This window comes from Passer domesticus, chromosome 1 (genome assembly GCF_036417665.1).
Source record: "Passer domesticus isolate bPasDom1 chromosome 1, bPasDom1.hap1, whole genome shotgun sequence".
NCBI lineage: Eukaryota > Metazoa > Chordata > Aves > Passeriformes > Passeridae > Passer > Passer domesticus.
The window spans coordinates 105671420-105691432 of record NC_087474.1 but is presented as its reverse complement, the minus strand read 5'-3'; the positions used below and the strand labels follow the sequence as shown (position 1 = coordinate 105691432).

Genomic DNA, 20013 nt, shown 5'->3' with positions numbered 1-20013 from the left:
TTATAAAAACTTCTAAGAGATATTTTAGGTCATGGAGGTTACTGTCATGTAACAGATGATGAACCACTGAATTGAAACTCAGAAACCTTGAATTCCCATTCTAGTTCTGCCATTGAGGCATCATGATGTCAAGAGAGTCACTTGTCTGTACTTCAAACTGACAGCCTTGAAAATTGAGATAATTGCGTGTCTCGAATCAGATCTCTTTTGATATACTCATGTTTTTTGCTGTACCATTTCAACTGACTACAAACCAATGGACAAAACCAACTTAGAAATAACAGGTTACTTTTCTTACAGAATTCTAATTCTTCAAAGAACTATTACCAGTATAAAATATAGTCCATTTCAGATGTGATAGCATGTTCTACCCTCTAACATCTCCAGCCTGGCAGGTCATACTTTAAGTATTTTTGGTGGTAATTCAAGATTCTCACTGTTTAGAAGACTGGGAGGATTTCTATGAGAGTCAGTTGTTTAAAGATAATCTATTGAATGTCTAATCCTCCAAATGAGGCACAAGGCCAAGGTATTGACCACTTGCAGTGATTAATTTCCATGGCTCAAAGGGTTGAATCAGTGTTGAGCCAAACTGTGCCAATTGGTTTTACTGAGATGGTATGACTGCAACAGATGGCAGAATTTGTCTTGTGTTTCTCTGGCCTCCTTCCAAATTGGGTAGTTACATTCTACATAACTACAGTTATGTACAGTTTCAGTTCAGTTCAGTATTTTTCATCCTCTTCATTGCTAGGCAGTTTTCATATTTGAGGAACCTGTTTGGGCTTCTTTATGGGTTCATAGATGGTGCTTTTCTATAGTTAAACCAGTATTTTTTATTTATAGCAAAACAGCATGCTAAGAATCTCTCTACAGAGAAAAACACAGTACAGATTTTGAGAATCTTAGAGTCCATTTAGATTGTTACAGTTCTAATATATTAAAGTATGCCTGGCAACTGTGTTTATATAATGTGAAATGTATTGCCAGTGTAAGAGTCACCATTTGCAGTCCTGCAAGCAAAATGAATTAAAGATGGTGTGTTTTGTAGTGCAATATAAATAAATCATTTTGCCATCAACTACATTTATTTCATGTGAACCCTCCCAAACAAACAAGCAAACAAATGAAACAAAGCAAAAGAAAACAAAACAAGACAAAACTCTTTTTATAACAAAGTACTATTATGTTCCAAAATGTATTGCTAATGACTTGCTTCACTCTTTTCATAATTGTGGTTAAGAATAACAGAAACAAGAAAATTCTGCTGCAAGTTCTAGCCTAAAGATAGGAAAACAATAACCAGAATAAATCATGTACAGAAAATTGATATTTCTCTGTGAAGAAAAATTTCTGCATGTAACCATAGGCTAGCAAAGTACTTTCAAATTAATTACAATGATTTCAAATCCTACTAGAACTAATTCTAGATTTAGTGAGAGCTTTGTTCTCATACCTGTTAATGTCACATTAGGAATATCCTTTTCAGAGTCCTTGAAGATTTCCCACTCCTCCTCCATCTTTACTCTCTGTCATAAGTATCAAAAAATAACTTTTACTCAAAAGTGCAGATTTGTGCAATATTGGGTTAATTATACTCTTTTGAGCTGTTTACTACTTAGATTTCACTATTCAACTGTCGACATAACCTTAGTTTTTAGCTGAATTCAGGAAGAGTGAGATTCCTGTGTTCTCATCCTTCTGTGCTCATATAAAAGGATGCTGAAATTTTTGGATTTAAATGTTTACAGCTCACATAAATGTTTCAAGTGATTTGAAATCTGTTAAATTGGAATACTTATCAGCTTCTCCAGTTTCTTGGCTTGTTTATTTCTTAGCTTCTAAACATCATCCATCATTGCAAATTGCAAAGTATTTACCCACCAAAAGTCCTCTGGTTTAACAATTACATTTAGTTGAAGAAAGCAATATAAATTTGTGGGGTTTGACATACGATCTCATGGAGATATTAAGAATGACTACATTTCTTTTCCTCCAAGTGAAGATCCACTATAGTAAGGAATTAAGTTATATGTTGTATTCACATTGAACCCATTTATCTGAAACTGCTCAAAAATTCATAGGGTATCTTCAGGGATTCCGGAGGTCATGATTAGGAAAGACAGTTACATATCTGCAGTTTTCTTAATTACCTCTCTTTTAGAGAGTTTTATTCTCTTGACTCCTTTACTGATCAAAGCATCTGGCTGAGACATGTTTTATTATTTCTTAGGGACTATGCTAACAGGGCTCATTTTGTGGCTTTTGTTCACAATAAGCCATATGTAATGATAGTTAGATCCTCCCAGATAAGTTCATGATGTTATCCTGGTGTGAATTAATCAGGCATCCTTTGGATGACGTAAGCTATTTGGTCTATTTGGTCTGTTTTGTATAAAATGAAATTCCCTATGTGCATTGTGTGTAGGAGGAACTTTCTTGTACACTGCAAACTCACGAAGAGAAGACGATGTTTGGTTTCTCCCTCCACCAGCATGGTAGCCAATGTGACTAGAGGCACCAGTTATTGCCAGTAACTTTCATGCATGGTTGGAGAGGCAGGCGAATCATACTACTTGTTGGGAATTAATTTAAGAAATGAAGAGCATTTGGACTTTTAAACTGAAAACTTTTCCATTACATCTAGACAAGAAATTGGAGGCCATCAAAGACTTTACACTGAGTTTGTTTCCTGCTTCCTCTATTTTGATTCTGATGAATACCATAATATAACTCATTACTTCCCTAACACTGCTGAGAATGGTACTTAAAAAAATATCTATTTTATTTAAAGTTGAGATTGTCCATGCTTACTTAATTTGTTTTCCTTTTAAATAAATAAGTTTCACTCTTCTAAGAAAACTATAAAATAGCACAAATCTTTCCTTTCTCTTTCCCATTCAGAACTTGCCTGTTGATTGATTTTGACTCTTGAGAACAAGAATTATTATTTTATTATTATTTTTATGAGTGATCATCATAAATTTTCTTGTCTCTTGTGGAAAATTGCATTCTTCACACAGTTACTGAGATGGCTGTCACTGTTAATTCTGTTAAATTCTGACAATTAATTATATTATCAAAATTTAGTTCCCTTGTGAAAACAATGAGTAACACATTAGCTCTAGGGTATGTACAAGTGACATGACAAGAAAAAGTTATTAAGACTTGCGTACAGAAATGACTATCTAATTATTGCATAGTCATGATTTTTTTATTTTCTACTCTGTTTCTAGGGACCTATTCATGTCTGGTCAAAACATTAAAATGAGGCTGGTTTTACTTGTAAATGAAGCCAGGCAAAAATGCTACCTCTAGTGGAAAACTTAATGAGTTCTCTGTGCCTTCTATTTGTAGATAGAATAGTTTAAAAAGATCATCCAAATTAATATTTTATTTTTGCTTCATGCTCCAATTTGGCTGAAGAGGTACTGTTCATTAGAGTGAAATATATATATATATATATATATATATATATATATATATATATATGAAGCAGAGTTGTTATTCTCTTTCCCTGTGCACTTTCCCTGTCAGAGGTTGGTAGAATATTTTGTCCCTTTTTTTTTTCCAAGGTAATCAAACAACAATAGCTGTACAGCAGCAGTTTGTACCATGCTGATGGTAGAAATACAGAAATACAGAAAGCCATAGAAATACAATACAGTCATAGAAATAATAAAAACGTGTCACATTTTTTCAGAGCCATAAGAATAAAAGAATAGATCTGGAAGTACTGCAGAATAGCTTTTTCAATAGCATTTCTATTTTTTATATGTTCTTTGTTTCAGTTAAATTATTTTATACAAATGATTTGCCTTTAGCAACTAGTGGAATGAAAGTTAAACAGAAATGTAAGTGGTTTTTTCTATTTAAATTTGTATTTCAAGTCACATTTTTGATATGGAACATTGTGCATATCTAAATCATATTTCCTGTGATGTAAATTTGTCATATGTAATGCAGAGGAACACATATTATCTGATGAATGAGAATACACTCAAATAGGATTGAGTACCATTCCGTAAAATCAATATTTTTAAAACTAATTTAGTGTATATGGCTTCATGACAGTTTAAACAACGAAACTGATTTTTTAAAATTTTGTTTTGTTTTATCAAACATTTTAGTTTCAACTTCAGTAGGACATGTTTTCAAGTATTGTAGTTTATAGCATTATATGTACTATGGCAAATTATGAAAGTTTTTTAAATTATCTTGGAAGAAATGACATATTAACCAATAAAAAATATTTCAGCATGCCAATCTGAATTATTGATTCACCATCTTCTTCTACTGCCTTTGCCTAGAAAAGGCCTAGAATATTTGACGAGAAGCTAAGTACTATTTGAAAAGAATCTCCTGAATCAGAATGGCTTCTGAGTCATAATATCAACCCTCTCATTAAAAGATTTTCCTCTATTTTATTAACTGTTATCACTATGTATATGTATACACATGAATACACTCATAATTCTTTTCAAAATTATAAATGCAAGATTTCGGCCCACCAGGTTATTTCTTTGAGAAACTTGAAACACAACACTCACTTCTTCTTCAAGATTTGTTTTTGTTCTTGCGATTAAGAATACCTACCTCAGTTCATCAAGTGTCTGAAAGTACAGAAGGCCATGGAGCTTGGAAAGCAGTTCATGCTCAGTTAGAAGTTTTTGATGACTCCTTTAAAAAAAAAAGAAGATGGCCATACATGGATTGTTAATGTATCAAAACAAACAAACAAACAAAAAAGACAAAATCAAACAAAAAAAAAATTTCATCCATTACAAGTTTTCGTTGCAGAGATTTCAAAGTGTTCAAAATAACAGTCCTGTAGTGGAAGTTATATGTGACTTATTTCTTAATCATCTCTGCACTATATTGCATTTCAAGTCGTGCAAATGTTTTCTTGTCAGTGGTGCAGGAATCAGGGAAATACATTAAGATAAAGAAATATCCTTGTCTGTCATTAAAAGGCAAAATGTGTGCAATGCCCTGTTGTCTATAAAATGTCATATAACATTTTAATGGAAGAATTTCAAGGTATCTAAGACATGTATAGCCTAGAACACACTGTACAATGATATGTAATAAAACATGCCATAAGATCTGACAACTTTTATTTCAAGCATGAGAAGCACAATACTACTCTTTGAAGTTAAAAATTTTTAAAAGTGAAACATGTACATATATAGAGAACAGCTTCAAATATTCTTGTATGTTACTTTGCAATGTAATCAACATCAAAGTAAAAATGTGCTTAGGATATTGAAAATCAGTCTTAATTTTGAGTTTAGTGTTTTGCTAAATTAGATTCAAAAGCTACAACAGTGTCTGGATTAAACAGAAAGAAGAAAAAGAAAACCTGCAAATTCAGTCTAGGCATTCGAAAAATATTTAGATGACGTTAACAGCTGGGTCTCAATGGTGATGTTCAAATGGAAGGTGCACTATATTTTGATTTGCTTTCACAACATTGATTTGCAGGTCACAACAACAGTTAAGGTAGTTTTTTTACAAAAAAGAATTCTGTTCTGCATCTATGTTTCAAATTGAAAATGTTGGGTTTAAGGTCAGATGGATGTAGCAGCATTCAGACAATGTACAGGCAAGCAGTGTCATTTCTGAAAGGAAAATATCTCATGCTCCTGCAGAAGGAATTCATGAGAGACAGCTAACTGTACATATTCATATTGTGCCTATATATTCTGTTTTAATGGTTTTTGGGGAAAGAACTAGATAGTTAGCAATGTGTAAAATACAAAAGATTTAACATTTACTCTATTTCCAAATATCCTTTTATTTATTTGACCCACATTTGACCCACAATGAAACAGCAGATCAGCTGGCTATCTAAGATTTTTTTAATGTCAGTTCTGCCAGCCACATTACAAAAAGTGGTTACCGCAGTAAGCAGTTACATTCTTAATTGCAATATTCTTCCTGCCTTTGCGATGCTACCTTCTCAGGATAGATGAAGGCTTATGTGTTTAATAAACCAAGAAAGTGTTAATTAATATACTAAAATTGGCAGACACTTTACTGGGGTCTGAGTGTACTTTTGAAAGAATCTGAAGATATTGGAAAAGATCCAAACCACATAGGAGACCTCTATATTCATGTCAGCAGATGGGATTTTGTTTGAAAATGCAGGGTTGCAATAAAAATTTGGGCTACTGCTGGAGGTGTTCAGATCTATGAGCTTTTAATGACCAGCTGTTTCCTGTATCCATGGTTACCCTGAACATTAAAATATAATTTTCAAAAAAACTATTTCTATATTGCTCTTTATTTATGCTATACTGCTACATCTTACTATGGAAAAATATTAAACAAAGGTCTGTAATAATACAGTGCTGGTTTTGCCTAAGAAAATACACCTAGGTAAAATAGCCTAGATACATCTAAAGGAAAAAAAAGTCTTATTTCTTCATATTTATTTTAATTTTGTAATTAATACTCATAAAGAAATAAGTTACAGTATGGACTAATAAAGACCTTATGTAAAAGCAAATGTGATCATAGAAGAGAAATTCACCATTTCAAGAAAAAGAATATGTACAAATATCACAGATTGAACTGTCTTGGTATTTTTGTTCAAGTGCTGATGTCAGGTTGCATAAGGTATAAATTATAGATTTATTAAGTCCCAATAAACAGTAATTAATTTATGGGATTGTCACAGAAAATTATGTAACTAATAAGATACACAGAGACTTTTGTCTATGACTATACTATGACTCAGGTCTATGACAGCCTTAGTCTTTGTACACAGCTTCAACATTTTATCACTTCATCAGAATTAAAGAATTAAAATTGGTCTTTTTCAACCTAAAAAAAATATTTCTGTAGGAAAAAAGGAAACCAAAATATTTGTAAGATATGAGTTATGCTGTAATTTGCAGTTAGATAGAATTATTGCAGTTAAGCACTGTGTTTAACACCTACCTGCATCTTCCTGTACAGTCAATTTTTTAAAATGTATTCCTACACTCCCAACTAGTCCAAGATATTTTCCAGTTTTCCTACTGAAAATGTTCTATGGCTGTTCTGCAGTCAACTCAAAGTTAACAAGCATCTTAAATTAGTAGTGAGAAGAAGATAATTTACCAGGAAATAATCCAGATGCTTAAGTATTATAGTGCTCTTCATAAAAGTGAATTTCTTGTTTAATCTGCTTCTCTCTGAGTCTTAAGGGCAGCCAAGTGAAGTGCCTTCATGCATTTTCAGAAGCAGAATCTTCACACCTTCACAAGACTATGACAACATAAAAAAATTTTTATCTTTTGATAGTGGTTCTACCTAATATCATAAAGGTGCTTTAGAGTATATAAGAAATGCAGCACTATTTAGATTAAATGTCATTATTAATTTTTTATGCAAATCAAAATCCTTTGCATACATTACTTAAGAGATATTTCCAACTTTGTCTGATTTTTTTTTTTGTGATTTATGTTTAAAATAAAAGAACATTTTAAAAAAATATCTTTTCATGCCCACTAAATAGCTTTTAGTGCCCACTACTTTTATTTAGTAAACTAATAGCTTCAGTTCAAGGAACTAAATTGTAAGGGACAAAGTTGACACACAACTATTCTTGCACATTTCCCTTAACTAGATTAAGCTGATAGTTTTAAGTAAATGTTCACTGATTTAATTTGAACGAATTTTCAATTTCAATTGAAGTCAGTTTTTATTGTCACAAGGTGTTAACATTTTAGCCTTTCCACAGTCAGAATCTTGGCTGTGTAATTGTCTAATTTAGTGTCTGTCAATATTTTAAGATTGGTTTGCTCTTTAGTGTTACTCAGAAAAAGAAATATTTGTTCCCAGTAAAGATGTGAAAAAGTGATGAATTCGAGGTTTGATATCAAAATGATGACACTTTTATGTTGGGAACGGTACTGAAGAGTGTCTGAACTCAAAAAAATCTGCATAAAAATAAAAAGCTTCCCTCAGATCTGCTGCAACTTTTAGGCACAAGCAGGTCCCAGCTAAATAGCTCTGAAAGATTCAGCTAAAATGTAGTGATGTCAAAAAGAAAAGAGTCTATGTGTGAAACAAGCCTATAATATTCTTCCCATTTCTCATTAAGTGTAATTCTTCTGGATAAGATAGCTTCATTATGTTGTGAAAGCACCATTTACTGTTGGTGACATGAATGCTGCTGTTCTGGGTTATCCATTGTCTGATTAGACAAGGATTTGGGACATGCTGTTCTCTGGAGGTGACTCTGCAGTAGATCTTGGATCAATCACTTCTCTGGTGATTTTCACTTCTTGAAGCAATCACTTCTTCATTTTTTTGCATCCTCTCTTTGCCTCTTAATTTTAAATTCTTGTCTTTTTAGACTGTGAAATGCTCCCTATTATGCACTTTTCTGACATCTAGAACAGTTGGGATCTAAATTCCACTGTAATTTTAGCACTTCAGCATATAAATATTCTTGAAGGACTTTTAAAATCACAGAGGTTGTGATAATTACAATTATATGAAGTGTTTAAGATAAAATAACTTTTATGAGTCAATGTTAGAAAAATTTATCCTGCTGAGTTCTGAAATATAGAGTGAAGTTTGTCTCAGAACATGTCTTCATTATACTGTTGGAGGATTCTCCAAGTCTGCTTTTCTTATTTGTGATCTTGGGGAGTAAAAAGAAATATTGCAGCCAACTACTGTTTCAGCCTCTTTCCTTCTCTCTCACTTTCTCCCACACTGTTAACCCTGTCTTGGTTTTCCTTTTTTTTTTTTTTTTTCAAATGCAGATTTCTATTTGAGAGGAGAAATAATATCATTACACTTCTCTCTGTTTTGCATAGTAGCCTACTGATTCCTCTGTTTCTTTACTGCTGGTGTTTTGGCAGCAAGTATTAATCCCGTATTCTTTCAGTCTCATTTTTTTTGCTAGTCTTGTTTTGTGGGGTTTGTTGTAATTTTTTATTTTTAAGACAGACAGGAAGCTATCAGATGTCTTTTGATAGCAATGCAATTGTTCAATGGAGTTTTGACTTGGTAGTTTGATAATGTGAAATTTATGTTTTCTTGAGTCCACATTACCACAATATTCCATTCAGGTACCAGGTTTTGAAAAGCTGTGCCAGTGCGTACAACCAGTGCAAAAATGCATACAACCAAGCTTCATCAAGTCAAGTGTTGTTACCAGTTTTATGAGTTCCAGATCAATCAAGTGGGAACAAAATGCAAAAAAAATCCATATATTTTACTCTGCACTTGTTTAGACATGATGGAAATGACAATCTGTCTCACAGTCAGTGCTGGGACTGTGTACTCTGAGAAGGAAGCTGTTTCCTTATTGATTTAGAGTAGTGTTAAGAAAAAAGGTCCTGATTCTTGAACTTTGATGTTTCATGTAAAAAAGCCTTGATATTTAAATGCAAACTAGAATGTTGGTATTTAAATGCAAGCTACAAAATTCAGTTAGAAATTGCACATTAAAAAAAAAAGCAACCCCCACACAATACCCAAAAAGTAGTAAAATTTTGAGTATTTTGTGCAAATCTTGCTATGGTTCTCAGTGGTTACAGTATTACAGCACAATAGTTCTTATATATATAATCTTCTTGGCAGTTTGAAATTAGACTTTTCATAAAGTGTCTTATGCTTATTCTATGTTAGTGTCATAATTTCAACATTTTGACACAATCTAATCTGGCTACATTTAAGTACATAAGGTACTACGGACCAAAAATATTTTGACTTATTAATTTCAGTGTGAGTTGTATTTATCTGTAACAAATAACAATTTTGCTGTAGCAAAGAGTGCCATTATAGAAAAATTCTAACAACAATTATTAACTGTTAATATATTTGCAAAATAAAATTCAAGAATAGTACTGTGTTTTGTTACCAAATTCAGAATGACACTAGGAAGGACAGGCGAGCTAGATATTGAAAATTGATCACGGCTCAGTTTCTCTGTGTGTATAAATTTCCTGTGTGTACATTCTTTGCTAAATCTCTTTTCCTTAGATTAAAAGTTAGAGAAATAAATATGTTTAAAGTTTACTTTTTTTTTCCCCTGACTTGATGTCTTCTTTGTAATACTGACTCACATAGGAATTACATCTATCAATAATATTTAATACATTATGGTTTTGCTAACTTTACTAAGTGCTTTACTCACAGGGTAGGATGACAACCTAGAAACCATGTTTCTACTAAAGTCAAATAAATCACAAATATGTTATATTTCTCCTTAGAGAATGGGCTTTGTGGTTCTGCTGTTCATATGACACATCACAGCAAGGTCAGGGAGCAGACTGAGCAGCTCTCCAGGCATTTTATCTCATTTTAGAAAGGATGCTGATAGTAAATCATCCAGAAACACTTTTATTCCCATTTTCTCATTATGGCACTGTAGCTCCTTTTTTAATAGCCAACCATTTATTTATTTTAGCATGTGTACTAAAATATTTTCCTTCCTTGAGCTCAGGGTCAGAGTCCATGAAAATGCATCTATGAGCACTGGCTAAGCTGCTCCCTCTGTGATAATTCTGAACTTCAGTATAATTTAGTGTTGGCGTTTGGTGTACTCTGACTCTCAGTAGCTTGTTGCCCCTATATCTTCATATATTTTAAGTTTGACTTTTGAAATCCTGCCATTACAACCATTTGAACTGTGTAATATTTTTAGGCAAATCATACAAAAAATGGTTCAGCTTGCCATATTTCACATTCACTTATGTGTAATAAATGTTGAAACCAAGTTTATTATTCTTTTTACAAAGGTGGCAGTTGTGACTTGGAGTCAGACTTTGGAAATAATATTCATAACTTCATGGACAGTGATTTTCAGAAGTTAAGAAATTATTATTACAGGGTTGGTTTTTTTTAAGTTGCTCAATGTATATTACAAACTCTTGATGTTTCCAGACTCTAGTAGAGGCAGGTAAGATGGAGCTGTTTTTAAGCATTTTTAAACTGGTCTTTTATGTAAAAAATTGCTTTTAAATAATTTTATAGAAAATATGGAATAATTCAGACAGAAACTGCCAAAATAACTCTTTTTCTAGTTGAAAATTAAATTTAACAGATTTTCCCATGAAAATATTAAATGTCTCAGTGCAAAGTACCGTGTTTTACTTCAAATTAATGATTTTTCCCTTTGTTTCTGAGTATCTTATTCTTCCTGTTATGCTAAGCAGTATCTGCTTGCATAACATTTATGTAGCATTTGAAGCCAGGGAAAAAATAGCTGATACACAGTATTGTATTTCAATAAACATGATTGCTTATTGGAATACACTGAATTGAATTCTACTACTACAGAACACTAATATGTATTATAGTATTAGAAAAGCACGAGTGTTCCTGTTTTCTTTAGCTTCTGTGCTCCGTCTGGACATTATTCTCAGGTAAAATTATAGGAAAAAAACCAGAAAAATTATTTTAAATTTGCTGTAAGTTCTATAAAATATTGTCTTTAGAATCTAGAATCTAGAACTGCTCTCCCATTGTAATTAAAGTTCTGGTGAAAGACATGCTGCTCTGCCTTGGTGATATTACAATGAAAAATCATAGATACAGTGAGATTTTCATAAATAAGTCAAATAATGGAGAACTGGAGTACAATAATAAAAAGCAAAATATTCTGAAAATTAAATAAATTTCTCTCTGGTCAGTAGGTTGTTATGAATCTGTGGATGTTTATTTAAAGTGAGGACAGAGTATGGAATAGTTCATCTTTCAAAGCTCTTTGGGATTAATGCTTGTAAAATTAGAACAGATTTTCACTGAATATGCTTGATCTTCAAAATGTATGGCTAGGTGGAGTAGATGAGCATAGATTTACATGTGTGCATGGGAGTTCTGTTCAGTGTTTACCAAAAATCTCTACTTCCAGACAAAGATTTGTCACTAACAGAGGCTTTGAAACATCATTAGCAGAAATTGAAAGAAGGAAACTTTTCTTTCTATAATTTTGTAATTGTGTTTTGGTTTTGTTTTTGGTTTTTTGTTTGTTTTTTTTTTTAAATAAACTTTTTCCTGGCTTTATTGCATGAGCTGGCTGGGAATAGTGCATAAAGAAAAACCCCCTGGTCTACTGGCTAGTTCTTTGTGACACAATGGAATTAAAATTAAATCAAACTTAATCAAGCCTTATGAATGAATAATCAGGTTGTACATTAAATCTTAATTGCTTTTTCTAAAATATAACAAAGATATTTAAAATCATTTTTGCAACGAGGCAGCACTTACATCAACACTTACTAGTCTGATAATGTTTCATGTTCCCTAATATGGATAAAAAGTAACCTTCTTAATTCTTTTCAATATTTTATTATCTTTCATGTATCAAAATGTTTACCTTTTTTAAGAATTACATGGAGAAAAAAGAATTTATGTCCTTACAGATTTAGACTCTTTGATACATTTCCATGAACTATACAACAACACAATGATTAAGCTGAATTATCTCAGTAATTTTTAAATTTATATTCACTGTTCTTCTGCATTTGACATAATTTCTTTTGTCTGATCCTGCAAATGATGCATCTGCTTTGCAATTGCTCAAAAAGCATTTAGCAGCATACTTCTAATGAGGTATGGAGATTTCTGAGTTGTTCTGCCCTGATAATCTAAGTTTGCATATGATTTTACTAAAAAACCTTCAGATTTAAAATTGATTTTGTGAAATTTAAGGAAAAACTTCATGTATGCCCTGTAAACAGAACACATGGATAATGAAAGAAAATAATTGATGTGGTGCTTGTAAATAACAGAAAATGCAAGTTTAAAGCAAACAAAATTAATAATATAAATTTTTTTACAAGAGAAGTTCAGGATTATTTATGGCAATTAATGTGTATTTCATATTCCTAATGCTTACTGCTTCCTAAAGTGACATCTTCTTCGGCACAAAAGGATAATATTGAATTGTACAGTATATTCAGATTAATTCAGGGTGCTTTTAAATTTCACTTCAAGCCCTTAGGATGAAGAATTCTGTAGACCTCAGTAACCATTGTTATTTCTTCATATTGTGCATTTACCACATTATCTCATATAATTAATGCAATAATGGGGGGCAGGGGGGTGGTTTCCTCTTCTTTATGATGATTTCTTCTTTGGGATTACTAGGTTTGTTTGTTTTCTATCACATCCCTCATAAAGCACTAAAAGCTGTAGCTTTAGTTGCCAAAACTTAGCTGTAGTTCACACCATCCAAGATTTCCAACCTCACTTGTTGTAGATCATTAGTTTCATGTAAATCTGCTCATTGCATATAAAACCAATGTTGCTTTTCAGGTTATGGCATTGCAATTGAAATATAATTTATTCAAACTGCTGCAAGCTCACACTTCTCTTACTTTTGTGTTCAAGATTTCCAAGTTCAATATTTGCACTGGACAGTCCAGCTTGATTATTCATGTTTTCTTCTTTTTTTGGTCATATGACAGTGTTTCCAAGGAATGGATTTTAGTCACACTGCTCTAACATATCCATTTTTTAGGCTGACAGATTTCTTTTGCTCTTTGTATCTATGGGGAAGATAAAATGCTTACAAACACTAAGTGCTTCAAGAGCCTTCTCTATTCCAATACACTTTTTCATGACTCTGTAAATTCAAATTATAGCAGTATGAATGTGTAGATCCAAGGCTTGACTATGTTACTAAAAATTTTAATTGTTTCACTTTGATAGAATATCTGTATTTTGCTATTAGTAAAATAGTATTGGTTATTGATACTAAATTTTTTTTCCCTGAGAACTTACTTCATCACTTCAAAAAAACCTGGTTTTATAGTCAAATTAAACCCAGTCCACTTCCAGCAATTCCAGCATGGAACAAAATCAGAAACTCCTCTTTAGGGTGCAGGATAAAGGTTAGGCTGGTGTATGAAATCACTGATAGGACAAACCTATTTCTTATCAGTCTTTGTGCTATCTTGCATCCTTTCTGTTTGCTACTCCCTCCAGAAATGAGCACAATTCCCTGAGCCTGTGTTTATTCCCATTATTTCATAGTGAAAATACAGAACTCCAATTCCTTTGTTAATTTCATTTCAGTATTACTATTTTCTATTAGCATTTTTTGGCCTTATTTGTATTACAGGAAACAAGAGGGACTCTATTGTAGCAAAGATAATGCCAGAAAATGTTTGCATTGTATTGTAAAATGTGTAGAATTGGAATTGGAATTGTTTACTTTTTTTTTTTATGGGGGTGGCAGTGGTGTTGTTTTTTGTTGGAGTTTTTTGGAAGCTTCATCAGTGAGCCTGGGGCTAATGCTCTTAGCAGAAGATTTACATATAGAGAAATGGTAGCAGAGGAATTTTGAGAAAATACTCTTATTGCTGCCTTTATATGGATAGGTGAAGGATATTGAATGCAATTCTCTTCTGAAAGGGGTAATTGCTACACGGTCAGATGCTGCATCTATTGCTTCTCTGGGAAGAATCCTACTTGTAGGATGATATCTTTTTATATGAGTAATCCCTGAGTCATCCACTGATCCGCTGAGTCATCAGTGTTTCTTAATTTTCAGTTTTTTGGTCAAAAGACTTTTTAATTTATTGATTGGGTTAATTACTTGCAGATTTTTCTCTTTCTTCAGATTTTTACTTTATTGAACTGAAATTGTTTAGGTAAAAGTGGGCATGTTTAGTATTATAAGCTGCACTTGTTAGAAGGTTTCACTGTTTTAATTCTCCAGAAATTCTGAGGAATTTTATGCCTGCAGTAGAAGTTGAAGCACATTGTGTCTTATCACTCTCTTTGTTGTTACTCCCAGAAATTACTGAAGTCTGCAAGAATTCTTGGCAGAAATAAAAATTACTCTGTTTAAAGAAGGAAACTTTGTGAAGACATTTCTCTAAAAAGACCAATTAGCTGTTGTATAAAAGTAAATTCATTTCAGAATATTCAGGAGAAGATACTAAGAAATAAATAGCAATTCTAGCCTAAGTTTTGAGAAGGAAAAAAGAAACAGTCTTTATTTTTATAGCATGCCATTATATTTTAAATTACTTTACACATTTTTTTCTTTTCTTTTTAAATTCTGTTTGCATTGTCATTTTTCCTTAATATGAATTAAAGATACTATAAACATTAGAGCATATAATTTGATGCATAAAATAATTTATTTACAGTTTGTAGAACAGAAGATCTGAATATTCTTAGTAAATTATACTTCTTACATAAGCAAATCCATATTCATGCCTTGTGTCTTTGGAAATTTAGATCCTCTCTCTTTCAGAAATTAACAAAGAAGATTTCTGAAGTTCTGGAACTCATGTAGCTTTAAAAGAATGTATGTTTTCAGGATTTTCCAAACCAAATTAATTGCATAATTAACTGATACAAATCTAAGTTTAAAACTGATAGTGTTTGATCTACAATTTACAAATATTGTACTTAAGCTGAAGTTTTTAGCAATATATGAGTTCTAAAACATTAATCATCTACATTTATTCTATTTTATTATCAATCCAATACATTTCTTTAAATCAGGCTAATTAATGTATACTATTTGCACTTATCATGCTTAATAACACTCTGGAAAATAGTCAATGTACCTAATTGTTCCTAAGACCTCTGTTGTAGAATCCAACATCATCTCTTATTTGTAATTAAAATATTTGGCAAGGAAAATCAAACAACATGCTGTGGTTTTGAAACTTTTCAAAGTCCTTAACAACCATTACATTTTCCTCAGAAGGAAAACTGAAAAATTAAGTTCTACATTTTAGTCAGACATAAATATTTCACTTTCAGTAGCAATTTGGAATCAGAATAATTTAGGTTGGAAAGGACCTAAGAAAAGGAAGAGATCCAGCCCAACCCTATGCTTGAAGGTCAACTTTGAGGACAAATGTGGTTGCTCAGAGCCACTCAATGCTTTGGATGTTTTCAGCAGCAGTAATGTCATGTTTTCTCCAGAAAACTTCTTTTTTTTTGAACTTTACCTGCGTGTATTCAACAATAGTCACCATTCTAAACACATTATATGATGTCACTACTGATTAATAAATGATTAGTAAATATTGTCTGAGGAAACAAAGCACAGTGTGCTTCTGAGATACCAACTATCTGTATATTTGCAATACTTCTATGGCAATAAAGCAAAGTTTTTGAGAGTATTCTCAAATATTGGAAGAAAGTATATGAAATGGGTAAATTCATATCAATTTTAAGCACATATAATGCCACTGATTTAGTCAAAGCAATGTTTCTTTTATCTCAGCCCAGGACCTTTAAATCTTGTCAGTTGTAATTTCACACTAAGTTTATTTTTTATTTTAGGTTTTGTTTTTCTTCATATATTTATTTCTTCAATTAATATTACTTTTTATTTATTCAAGACCTCTTAACTCTTATATAATTTTTTTTTTGCACTGGTTTCATTTTGGTTATGACAACTATTGTTCATTAAATGTATGAAAATTATGAATCATTGTAAGCCTTCCAAGCCCAGTGCTATAAAATAAGAAGAAAAATCCTTGATAAAGTGATTGAGATGCTTCCATTATTTCCACAAGATGCAAGAGTGAAATATAAGTTCCCTTTTTTATAAGAACCTCTCAAACTTAGAAACTAATATCTGATACCACATAATGGGATTAGGGCTAGCACTGTTTCTGTTACAGTCAAGAAGAAGGATATTTGTCTCTAGCATTGAAGGAAAGGACAAGATGTATTTGTTCCTACCAGGACTAGGGCTGGAACAAGAGGCTAGATACACAATGTCTCTGTTTAGACTTTTCTATGGTCAATATACATTCTCAGTGCCAAAGCGAATTTGTCTCTCAAGAGAACAAAAAAATAAAATTATGAAGTTTGTGTTCTGAACAAAGCAATTACCTTGCAGTCAAAATAAACAGACAACATTCTGCAGCTGTCTGAATCATGGATGCTTACTGTATCATTTTTCCCTGTGGTCCAAGAAAAATGTTCCATCTGCAAAATGATTAAATGGATTTCATAGGTAAACTCATTTACAATTCCATTTTAATGGAGTTACCCTTCATTAGAGGCTGTCATTCAAAATTAATATGAGGAGCTATTATTGAGATACAAAATGTGAAGAGCTGAATGTCATAGTACTCATTTTTCTTAAGTATGGATGCTCTTGAAGTGAGAATTGAGCACTGAGAGCAGATTGATCAAATAAATATTTGGTGTAGTACTTAGTTACTTTTTTATGTCAATTGCTCCTGTCAGTCAAAGCACGGCAAACTAAAGGAGAAAATACAGCAGAACAAATATTCAAAGCAACAAGCACAAACAAAATAATGTCCTTCCCTTGTCCTTTTTGCTTATAACACTTCCACAATCATGGAGGAAGGGTCTGGGTTCATTGTTTGTTGGGTTTTGTGTTAGTTGGTTTTGTTGGTTTTTGTTTGTTGTTTTGGGTTTTTGAGGTTTTTTTAATAATAACTGAAATTACTGACTATTCAATAAATTAATATTTCAAAAGAAACAAATGGGCACTGAGCCTGTACGAGCTTAGTGAGCTAGAAGACAATTTGAATATCACCACTGGACTTATATCTTTACCTAGAAATTTACCTGACAATGGAAAGAAATAAAAGAGTAGAGGAGAAGCATCAAGTACATTTGTATTTTCAATAAATACAGTGTACAAAATATCCTATAGCCTTTCTGATTTATTTGCTGAGTAATATATATTGTCAGGATGATGTGATCTTATATACTACTTCCTAATGTAATTCATATAATTTTCTACTCTTGTTTCCTAGCGGATATCTATACTTCTGTTCTCTTTAATAAAAGTCTGTATTGTCCTTCATATGTAATCATAACTTTCAGAGTATGACAATAGGTAGTTGTACTTGGTGTGTGTCTTTTTTAAGGTAAGCTGTGGGAAATAGATTTGTAGAGAGTTCTCAGGGCCTGACAGAAGGCCCACACAGTATGTATCCCTATGAAAACTTTGAAATAAGAAATGCTGACTTAGAAATGCCATGGAATAGGACAGATATTGTTGAGGGAGATACAGAGCTAGAAAAAAGTTTCAAAGGATGGCCTTGCAAATAAGGCTAGATACTTTGGGGAAATAGAATTATGAAAGATGGATTGTAGTAGGACCCATGATGGGTAGTTCTAGATTATTTGCTTTAAGGCATCTGCAGCATGGCGTGGCAAAAGCTGATAGGCCAAGAAATGCTTATAATGTATTGCAACTAGGAAATATCTGATTGTGATGGCGGGAATTATAACATCTCTATTGTCTCACCATTCTCATGAGACTGAAAAGGAAATAGAAGTTCTTAAAATGCCTCTCAGTTGCCCCACCACTGGGTCAGGAGAAGGGTATTGTCCAACAGTATGCATTTTTGTGCCGTTTTAAAACTTACAGCATCTTTTGCTGTCAGCTGCTCAAGGGGAGGAAATATTTCTTTGCACCTATTCTATCATCTCAGCTTATATTTTGTTGATAGTAAAGTGTAACAAGAGGGGAGTGGGTCAGACACAGAGACAATACACAAACCAGGACTGCCATGCAACTGCAGCTTGTTTTATTGCCTGCACTCTCCTTAAATAGGAAGATTTGAATCTCCCAATCCAGACAGCTCATTGATCAGGCTTAAACACCGCCCAGCTTCTGTGCCAGTGAGATTCTGCAGCTCAGGGTGGAACGTGATTGGGTCAAGTCCCTGTATGTGTTCAAATCCATCCTATCATAGTTCAGCTCAGGGGCTGGTTTAGGGAACTGGGCTGGGTTTCTTATTTATAACTGAATTATTTGCTCAGCCACCGACCAGCTGTGACAGTAATGCTATTAAAATTTACATGTAATAATTAGTATTGTTTAGTTTGATTAGAGCATGCATCTGCTCCTGAAAATTATGATGCTTCAATTTTTATTTTACTGTTTGCTCTTATTACAATGGCAAACCATTGTCAGTAATTAGACCATTGTTTACTTCAAGAAAGTGGAGTAGTCATCTGCCTTCAGCAGCATCTGTGTGCAGCTACCATCTGTTCTGCTCAGGCAGTCATGAAGTACTGTCTAAATTTTCTTCCTTTCACTCTGTGAATGATGTCTAAAATGTCTTAATATTTGCTGCTAACCAAAAAGCAACTTTTTGTGTATTCAGTTAAGAAGAGGTGGTATAATATAATTTTAAAATATAGAAGACATTATGTCTCAGGAAATATCTTCAACCTTCAGAAGATGAAGGTCCACAGAGACCTTACAGCAGCCATCCAGTACCTAAAGTGAGCCTATTGGAAAGCTGGACAGGGACTTTTCACAAACACCATGTAGTGATAGGAAAAGGAGGAATGTTTTCAGACTGGAAGAGGATAATTTGGATTAGATATTAGCAGGAAATCCTTTACTGTAAGGATTGCTAAACACAAAAACTTTGCCCTGGTAACTTGTGGATGCTCCATCCCTGGGAATGTTCAAGGTCAGGCTGGATGTAGCTCTGACAACCTGGTCTTACTGGAAGGTGTCTCTGCCCGATGCAGTGAGGTTGGAACTAGATGATCTTTAAGGTACTTTCCAACTCAAACTACCTATATATATTATTATCTACTAATCTGCAAAGACTATGGTTCTGTGATGCGAAATCTAGTTTTCACTATTGCTTTAGCATTTTGTAATAATTTCCACAGGAAAATGTGCTGTAAAAGTGAGATGGCAATAAACTGAAGCCTTCCGTAAGCTTAGAACTTATTTCATTATCAGTAAAATTTAGGAATTTTTTCATCATGATAATCTGTTGTTAGGCTTAGAAGGTTACATTCAGACTACTGATTATTAAGTCAATGTATTTTTTCTCTTGAGGAACTTAAGAATTTAAATAGGGCCGGTTTAACATGTCCATCTCATTTATATTTTTACAAAAGTCATATATATATATATATATATATATATATATATATATATATATATATATTCTCAGAGAAACTATTAATCCTCAACATAGTTGATAGACACTGTAGAGAGGAATGAGCCACATTTTAACCTTAAAATTATTTGGTTTCATAAATGTTTTCAAAATATTTTTAAGACAATAGTAA

At 32.6% G+C, this 20013-nt stretch overlaps 1 protein-coding gene and 1 long non-coding RNA gene across 6 annotated transcripts in view; one reads left to right on the top strand and one right to left on the bottom strand.

Annotated features, from left to right (window-relative positions):
- Positions 1-20013, top strand: part of CCDC102B (coiled-coil domain containing 102B) — a 156470-nt gene that overhangs the window by 85348 nt on the left and 51109 nt on the right. The window lies entirely within an intron of this gene.
- Positions 242-18524, bottom strand: LOC135289107 (uncharacterized). The gene is made up of 5 exons (XR_010351904.1): positions 18339-18524; positions 7108-7254; positions 4597-4680; positions 1457-1529; positions 242-1013 (listed from the first exon to the last, which is right to left on the bottom strand). It is a non-coding gene; the product is annotated as an uncharacterized LOC135289107 (long non-coding RNA).